Source organism: Rhinopithecus roxellana, chromosome 2, assembly GCF_007565055.1.
Source record: "Rhinopithecus roxellana isolate Shanxi Qingling chromosome 2, ASM756505v1, whole genome shotgun sequence".
Taxonomy (NCBI): Eukaryota; Metazoa; Chordata; class Mammalia; order Primates; family Cercopithecidae; genus Rhinopithecus; species Rhinopithecus roxellana.
Genome location: NC_044550.1, coordinates 34569317 through 34579035, shown reverse-complemented (window position 1 = coordinate 34579035; position 9719 = coordinate 34569317). Strand labels below are relative to the sequence as shown.

Here is a 9719-nt window from a genome sequence, read left to right as displayed (position 1 = left end):
ATGAGCCACCACACCTGGTCCTAATTTCATCTTTACAGTCTAAGAAGGTGGTTTTAAAGTTTTAACACCATCAAGTGGAATTAGGTGACATGTTTCATTTATGTTAACTTGATTTCCCCTGAATGACCTAGTTAGTGAACTAGTCACTAGTAATTTGGTCACCAGGCAAATCAAGCCTGCAAGAAAGGAGGCCAATATTCAAAATACCATGTTATCATCTGAACCCACTCAAATAATTTATTTCCAACATAAACATGTAAATGCAATAATGGATGTCTAACTAAAGTAAGGTCCTCTCACAAGATCAAGACAGCACCCTCCTTCCAAGGCTTAGGCTTTGCCCAGAATTCCTAATGCACAGAACAGCCCGTAACAACAGTCATTGCTTCTACAACACATGTGCATCAGGAGAAGGGACATTTTAGCATTTCCTCTGCTCTTCCATTTGTATAATCCATATGGGACAATTGCTGGAAAGCCTGCCATTCCAATGAGAACAAATGGTGCCTCTTCAACTTTTTGAACAAGTTTGGATCCCTGATCTTTATCATAGGAAGAAAGGGAAACATCTGTGTCTGCTGACAAAGTGATTGCTTGAAGAATCTCTCTCGAGTTAGAAAATCTCTCACAATTCAACTGACGTCTATCTTACTTTTTATCTAATATTATATTGTAGTCATTTGCCATGTTATTAAACATTGTTGTAAATATTGCTTTTAATGCCTATATAATATTTTATCTTACAGGTGTATGACAATTTATTTAACCATTCCCCTTCTTAGGATGTTTAGAGTGTTTCCTCGTTATTTTTTTATTATAAATAACACGAACATCTGCACATATAAATCTTTTACCAAAAATAAAATTGTTTCCCTAGGGTTCACGTAAAAGAATGGAGTGAGGTTTGAAGTTGTTGAACTCGATGGCTCCTTCTTCTTCTTTCCAGGCACCCTGCATTCAAATGACTTGGAAGAGCAGGTTCTCTGAGCCAGGATATAAAGTCCCTGTTTAGGAAAGAGCCACGTTGTATGTTTACCCCACCACAAAGATACAGGTGAGAAAAACTGAGACCTGGGATGGTGGACCAAAGAGAGACACTGACAGAATGGGCCCTAGACTTCCAGAGTCTGGGAAACTTAGGCCAGATAAAGGCTAGTAGTCTGGCAGTTATTACTGGGAATCACTCTTACTCTACAGCTGGGCGTGTGCCATTCCTCCTGACCCTTAACTAGAAACTCCCTATGGATAACCTGGTTTCTCTTTCCACTGGGAAAATTGAGCACGCAGTAGAGACCTTGCAGAAGCTCCCTCCACCACGTCTTACCCACTTGCCTGTCTCTATGCACATAAATATCTGTCTTCTTTTCTTTCAATACCATGTATAGGTTGACAACACTCACATTTATATCTCCAGCCCAGATTTTTCCCCTATGTCTTGACTTGATATCTAATTTCCTACATGATATCTCTCTTTGGATGTCTAATAATCATCTCAAATTTGTATGTCCAGTAGCAGACTGCTGATCTGCCTCCAAACCTGTTTTTCCTGTAGTCTTCTGCATATAAGTTAAGGGGAACGCCATCCTTTTACTTTCTCATGCCAAAAAACTTGGAGTCTCTCTCTGTCTCTCACACTCCACATCTCATCCATCAGCAAATATTTGCATCATGTCTCACTGGATTACTGCAACCATCTCCTTGCTGATCTCACTGCTTTTCAGTCTATTTCACAACCCAGCAGTTGAAATAGTTCTTTTAAAACATAGGTCAGATCATGTCATTTCTCAAACCTACCAAATACTTCCATTTCACTTAGAGTAAAAGACAAAGCCCTTATAATGACCATACACAAATCTGCCCCCTCCCCATCTCCTTACCCATCTCACTTCATGTCCTGCTATTTTCTCCTTTGCTTGTCTCTGCTGCAGCCACACTGGGCTTCTTACTGTTCTATAAATATGCCAGGCACTCTCCTGCCTCAGAGTCTATGTTCTTCCCATGCTTTCTGCTCTTCTTCCAGATTTCTGCAGAGCTCATTCCCTACCTCCTTTATGTCTTTACTTGTTCATTTTGTCATGCGACTTTCCTGACCACCATGTTTAATTGCAAACTCCTGCCCCCAACACTCCATGTCTCTCTTTCTACCTCATTTTTCTCTGTCATGCTTATCACTCACCAACAGACCATACTTATTTGGTTTATTGTCTGTCCCTACTCACAGACAGCTCTTTTATCTGTTTTGCGCATTGCTGTAGACTTAGAACCTAGATAGTGTCTGGCACACATTTGGTGCTTCAAATACACTTGCTGAATGAAGTATGGGCATGCTATGAAAAGGCTTAGATAGGTAAGGACTTTGGGGTCAGGATTGTGAGAAGGTCATTGGCACCAAGATGTTTTCACTCAATTTTCTGAGTCCTATTACAGAATCCGGGCCAAAAATATAATACACCAAAGAATCAGAATTATCGCAGGTGAAGTAAACCAGGCCAATTGTCTTCTAGATCCTCTTAGGTATTTTTGTGAATTATGCATGTTATAGGAATTTTTAAACTTCTCTATACTAAAGCAAATTAGAATGCTTTGATAAAGCTTATTTTGAATTTCTCAGTCCTTCTCCTTGGTCACAGAATATGTCAAGGGGTTCTAGAAATAGAGTTACTAGGGGAAGGAAAGAAATGAACATGGAATTGAGTGACTTCTAAATTTCTAGAACCCTTACATCTCATTTACACTTTTGACAACTTTTGAGTCAAGAAATATTATTCCAATTATGAATACATACCAGCTGAGGTTCGGGCCTGGTGAAATGGCTCATGCCTGTAATCTCAGCACTTTGGGAGGCCAAGGCGAGGGGAGGGGTTGAGCCCAGGATTTTGAGACCAGCGTAGGCAACATAACAAGACCCTATCTCTACAAAAAATTAAAAGTTTATCTGGTCATGGTGACACACATCTGTAATCTCAGCTACTCAAGAGGCTAATTTGGGAGGATCACTTGAGCCTAAGAAGTCAAGGCTGCAGTGAGCCGTGATTGTGCCACAGCATTCCAGCCTGGGTAGCAGAGCAAGACCCTGTCAAAAAAAAAAAAAAAAAAAAAAAGAAAAAAGAAAAAAGCAAACTGAGGTTCAGAGAGAATTATTAATTTCACCAATTTTGCACAGCCAGCAAATGGCAGGCTTGGAATTCCATTCACTAAGTAATTGAATAGTACAGGACCTAGACCAAACTTGTCCAGCCCACGGCCCACAGACTGCATGCAGCCCAGGACAGCTAGGAATGTGGCCTAAAACAAATCTGTAAACTTTCTTAAACATTATGAGATTCTTAAACATTATGAGATTTTTTTGCGATTTTTTTTTTTTAGCTCATCAGCTGTCATTAGTGTTAGTGTATTTTATGTGTGACTCAAGACCATTTTTCTTCCAATGTGGCCCAGGGAAGCCTTGAACGCCCCTAACCTAGACTTTATAGCTAATATCTTGACAAATTAGGTGACTTAGGAGAAATCATTTAATATTTGTCTCAGTTGTCTGCCAAAAAGAATATGTAAATTCACTTCAGACACACACCTTAGAATAATAACCCAGGGTGATAATTTCAGGTTTTTCTGGCTCTTGTTTATTTCTTAGCTCCTTCAGAAGAAAGAAAATGTTCTAAATGTTAGGATCCACTGGGGCTGTTATGCTTCCTAGTTCAAATCTTTCAACTGTTGTTAAACCACAACAATTATCACAAGCACAGAGCCTCCTGGAACATTTTCCCAAGTAAAACAAATACTCTAGCTGTGTGAGGGTGTCAGGCAAAGCTAGAAATGGGACTCCTTGCTGGCTATCCATGTGAAGGGCTTTGTTTAAGGAAATGCTATGTTGCCAGCACAGTCACTTGTCAAAGACAATAGCTGTTGGCAGAGCATTAATATGTGAGGATTGGGAGAGCTGCCAGTGGAAGCAAACTCTTTTGTGGTGTGTACAATGTTGTGCTGGGGCATCAGCTGAAGTTCACCATTGATGACCATCTGAAAACTGCCTTCCACCCAGAGTACACTCAAATGGACAACTCAGCAAATTGAAGAATGAATTTCTAGGGAGAGGCAACGTGGTGTAATTAATGGAAAAAGAAACAGAATAGAAGTGAAAACCCCCTCATTTTAATTCCAATGTTGTGACTCTGATACCTCCTTTAGCTTCCCTGCATCATTTTCCTCACTTACCCAGGCACTCATCCAGGCATCCAGCAAGTATTTATTGAATGCCAACTTGTATTCAAGGCACTGGGTCAAATGATGTGATCATTTCATGATTCTGCTTTATATATGTTAGAGATAATAGTCCCATCTGCCTCAAATTGATGTAATGAGGATGAAAACCTAGTTTCCACTTTGGTAGAAATGGAAATATGTTTGTCTTGTCTACTTCATGGATCTATTATGAGAATCATAAGAGATAATTATGTGGGTATACTTAATGAACGTAAAGTGTTATATACATATGCAAAAAAATAAATACTTTGACTAGGATGAAACTTATATCGTTGCTGAATATTACCTGGGGAGAGAGGCAGAGAGAGACAGAGACAGAGAAAGAGAGAGACAGAGAGACAGAGAGACAGAGACATAGAGAGAGACAGACAGAGACGGAGAAAGAAAATGCTAATGAGATCCAGTGCCATTTAGCTATTCTTTACTTTTTTCAGTGAAAGCGAGACTTACAAAGATAAAAATAAAGGTTAGTTTCAATAATTATTTTTATAATTTTTTCAATAAAAATCCACAGATAAGAACCAAACCTGTGGTTCTCAAACTATACTCTTATACTGATTATCAGTATTTTTAGGTGTTTGGGTTCTGAAATTCAACGCTAGGACTGGGAGTCGAGAATTTTATCGCTAATATGTGAGGATTAGGTTTTGTCACACATTAAAAAAATAAATAAATAAACTACCAAAGGCTAAAGCAAGCTGGAATTTGGGGGTTTCTTTTCTCGGATAAAAGGAGTTGGAAGAGAAACTATTTAGCTATAGCCACTCCATAATATCATCTGGGACCCCCAGGCTCTTTTCCCTATTATCTTAACACATGGCTTTTATTATTAAGGTCATCTCTGGGTTGCTGAAGGTCCAGTTATCACACCTGCATTGCAGGCCAAAATAAGAAGGAAATGCAGAAAGTATCACCCCCAGCTGAGTAAAATTCTGTTAAGTCACCCTACTAGACATTTCATCTAGGAATTATGCTTTCATATCTTTGACGGAAATTAGTCACGCGGCTACAGTTAGCCACAGGGGAGACTGGGAAATGTAGTTTTTGTCTTGAGAGATATTCTGCTGGGATAAGAATCAAGATTAGGCAACTAGCTACCTTTTCCACACGAAATATTAAGGAAAAAAGATGTTAATGGATAGAATGTTCTCAATTACACATTATTCTCCATACATTTAACATATTCCTTTGGTTTTAAGAATATTATAATTCTATAATAGTATACAATAGTATATGATTCAAAACAAAATTATATACTGGATATTTTTAACAATCTAAGTATTTATATTTCATTTTGTCCTACAAAGAGCAACATGATTTTCAGTTGTTTTATCACATGAATACATTTGAGCCCCATTAATCCAAATCAAATAAAATTATAGAAGTCTAGAAATCCATCCTGTATGGAACCAAGCTAACAGCGTTCCATCTTCTAACAGCCTTAGCCCAAGAGCATTTACTAGTAAGCATATTTATTTGAATGTCAGCATAAAATAAAGCATCCCTGAATTTTTCCCAACAGAGAAAAACGTCCTTGCACTGTGGCCACAGCATGTGTATCTTTCTACATCTGCCCTCAAGTTCCCAGCAACATGATTGTGCTCTGAGTGGAAGCCTGTTGGTGTTCTGTGTTGCCTTCATCCGTATAAGTATATGTAGGTCTTTCTGTTCATTTAGAGTTTGCTCTTTTGTGTAACAGGGTCTCACTCTATCATCCAGGCTAGATGGAGTGCACTGGTGCGATCGTGGCTCACTGCAGACTTGACTTCTTGGGCTAAACAGATCTTCCTGGCTCAGCCTCAGCCCCTGACCCCCAACCCCCAGGAACTACTGGTGCACACCACTATGCCCAGCTAATTTTTTATTTTTTAGAGATAGGGTCTCATTATATTTCCCAGGCTGGTCTGAAACTCCTAGGCTCAAGTGATCCTCCCACCCCACTGTCCCAGAGTGTTAGATCACATCACGGTGTCGGTTACTGCACCCAGACAGAATCTGCCTTAAGACTTTAAAGAATTCTGAGCAATAGCGTCTGAGGCACTCATTCCCTAACCTAACGAGCATTACAAACCAACTGGGTTATGAAAGAACAGCAGCCATCCAAAACTGTCCTGATTGGGGAAGTGAACTCTGCATGCCACAAAGCTGGAATGGCAGCCAAATGAGAAACATATGCTCTGGATTCTGATGCAAAGTTTTTATTTCTTTAAAAACAACTACATTAAAGTGACAAACTTAAACTTAATCCAATTTGGACCTTCCTGGCAAACAGTATGAATTTTGGATGAAATATTTTGGAGAAATTTGAAATATCTACTATGTTATGTGACCTCAGACAAACAACTTAACCACATCAAGTTATTGTTATTATATGAATAATAACAATAGTGTCAAATAGTAATAATAATGTCAAAAGAATGGACAGTCTTTTTGAAGATTACTGTGTCAAGATTGTAAGTTACATTAGAAAGACACACGTGCTGGCCAGGTGCGGTGGCTCTCACACCTGTTATCCCAGCACTTTGAGGTGGATGGATCACCTACGGTCAGGAGTTCAAGACTAGCCTGGGCAACATAGCGAAACCCCGTCTCTACTAAAAATAAAAAAACAGCTGGGCATGGTGGTGGGCACCTGTAATCCCAGCTACTTGGGAGGCTGAGTCACAAGAATCGCTTGAACCCGGGAGGTGGAGGTTGCAGTGAGCCAAGATCACTCCATGGCACTCCAGCCTGGGTGACAGAGAAAGACTCCAAAAAAAAAACAAAAAAACAAAAAAAAGAGAGAAAAGAAAGAAAGGAAGGAAGGGAGGGAGGGAGGTAGGGAAGGAAGGGAAAGATACACGTGCTGTGGCCACAGTACAAAGACGTTTTTCTTGGTTGGGAAAAATTCAGGGATGCCTTATTTTATGCTGATGTTCAAATCAATATTCTAAGTTATAACAAGGCTGTTACATTAAATTCTTGATACAGTAATCTTCAAAAAGTATTATTATATTATTAAATAAGTGTACATAAAATAACTTACTGGTCATTCTCTACCTAGTGCAAGAATTTTGTCACTAACCTGCTAAAATTCTTTTAGCAAGACTTTTAATTAGAGGTCAACAATTTACTCACTCTAATGAGGGACTTGAATTCTACAATCTGTAATAACCTACTTGACGTTGGGCCTTATTAGCTTAGATTCTTTCTTTTTCCTTGGGTCGTTCCTTAATTCTGGGCATTTTGCTGCCCGTTATCTCTCTCTTTAAAGGTTGGCAAAAGGACATAGCAACAATTCTGGTAAGCAGAGCAAATGGAAATGGAAATGAGCCAGAGGTGTGCTCAGTAGAATGTCATGTCATGTATTGATCAAATGGCACAGAGAACCCAGGCTCTGGAATCAAGAGAGGGAAGCTATTGTCATAACCTATTCTACATTGGCCCTTAACTTGACTCTTAACAAATCATACAACCTCAGAGACTTCATCTATAAATTGAAAGTGTTAATATCATATATATTTTAAGATTTTTTGGCCAGGTGCAGTGGCTTATACCTGTAATTCCAGTACTTCGGGAGGATCACTTGAGCTCAGGAGTTAGAAACCAGTCTGGGCAACATAGTGGGACCCTGTCTCTACTAAAAATAAAAAAAACTAACCAGGTATGGTGGGGCATGCGTGTAGTCTGAGCTACTCAGGAGGCTGAAGCAGGAGGATCTCTTAAACCTGGGAAATCAAGGCTGCAGCGAGCCATGATCAGGTCACTGCACTCCAGCCTGGGTGATAGAGGGAGACCCTGTCTCAAAAAAACAAACAAAAAAAATTTGTCAGGATTAAATGATATTACCTATAAAGTATTGTGGGCAATGTATTAAATGTTGCCTATTACTATTAATCAACACCATTATGAGATATCTCTATATATTAACAACAGCATCCTCCCAAATTCTGAAGGCCCATTTATTTCAAACAGTATTTGATTCAGTGCAATTCTAGTACAATAGAATACTCCTAGAATGATAATAATATGACTAAATTTGTTTCTAGTTCATTTCAATAAGAAAATTTAGACTTCGTTATCTATCTGTCAATGCTTTAATCCATAGTTAATTCTGAGTCCCTCGCCACTTTTACATTGTCCTTTTTGGGTGTCTTTCATAGCCCTGTGGCTTTAATGCGTTGCTCTCTTCCCAATTCACAGTTCAGTTTCATCAGCACTCCTGTTTCCTGTTTTGTCACTGTCTAGGCTGCTTGTTTTGCACCTCAAACTCCTTCCTCTTCCTCTTCAAAGGATATCATCAACATTTCCAGTAGGGATGGGCAATGCCACGAGCATTTCTTGCTGCAGCTCTTCCTTTTCTTTCTTTTTCTTTTTTTAACCTCCTTTGAACTTTCATGAGCTTCCTGTAATGACTGTGTCTCTGTTTCAGCTATTTCAGTATTTCTGTGGCTTTTGATTTTGATCTGGATTCATGTCTTCCAGCCAAAACCATCTCAAACAAGTAGTTTGAGGTTTTTGCTGGAAGGTAATTTGAATTTGTTTACATGGCCACCAACTCCCAATTTTAGATGTCCTGAGATTTCTGGAGTAGAAGACTGGCCTTACCGGATTACCTTTCTCTTATTAGCACTATTATTAGCAGAGATGGGCTCTTGTATTTATGAGTTAATCATGCTTCTTATAATTCTAAATAATTCCTACTAAATCAGGAGAATTAGGAAAGTCTTTCATTTCAGCAGGATTGAAAAAAGGTTAAAGTCAACCACAGACGTAGATATAGCAACATGATTTGATATACGTACATCAATAAGAATAGTCACGCACATACATAAACAAAAACACACAACTATTCCTTTACAATTTTCTGGCATCTTTTCTGCAAGGAAACAACAAATACAAACTGGATATGAATAAAGTAACTCAGCAGATGACAAACTACCTCTTCCTCCTTCTCCTCCTCCTTTTTCTTGTTTTGCCATCATTGTTTAGGTGAAAAGCAAAACAAGTCCCAAGTATTTCTCAGATTGCTCTCAAATTATTGGGCTCTGTGGCATGTGCATTTGAATGTTCATTCAACAAATATTCACTGAGCACCTACTACGTCCCAGGTCCTCATAATACATCTGTGTACAAAACAGACCAGATTCCTGCCATCTGGAACCTCGTACTTGGGTGAGTGATCAGTTTCCAGAATCAGACAGTCTGCTCATTTGAGAAAACTCCTGTGTGGTTCAAGATTCCAGAGGAGAACACTGAGACAGGAGCAGACTGGGTTTATCACATGCCCCATCTTGTGGTTTCCTAACAGGCCAAATGCAACACAGAGAGGGGTATTGCTCACTCTTCCCGTTTCTGTCACTCAGACAGGAGCTAGATAGTTCCTTTCCTACCAAGCTAAGACTTTTGCTCTCATCAAGTGAGAGGGTCCCTCTTACCTTACAGTATTTCTGACCTGAACCCTGGCAACCAGAAATCTA

The 9719-nt window shown here is 39.2% G+C and overlaps 1 pseudogene; it reads right to left on the bottom strand.

Moving 5' to 3' along the window:
- Window positions 1-296: 296 nt before the first annotated feature.
- On the bottom strand, window positions 297-9221 carry LOC115894859 (annotated as a pseudogene).
- Window positions 9222-9719: the final 498 nt, after the last annotated feature.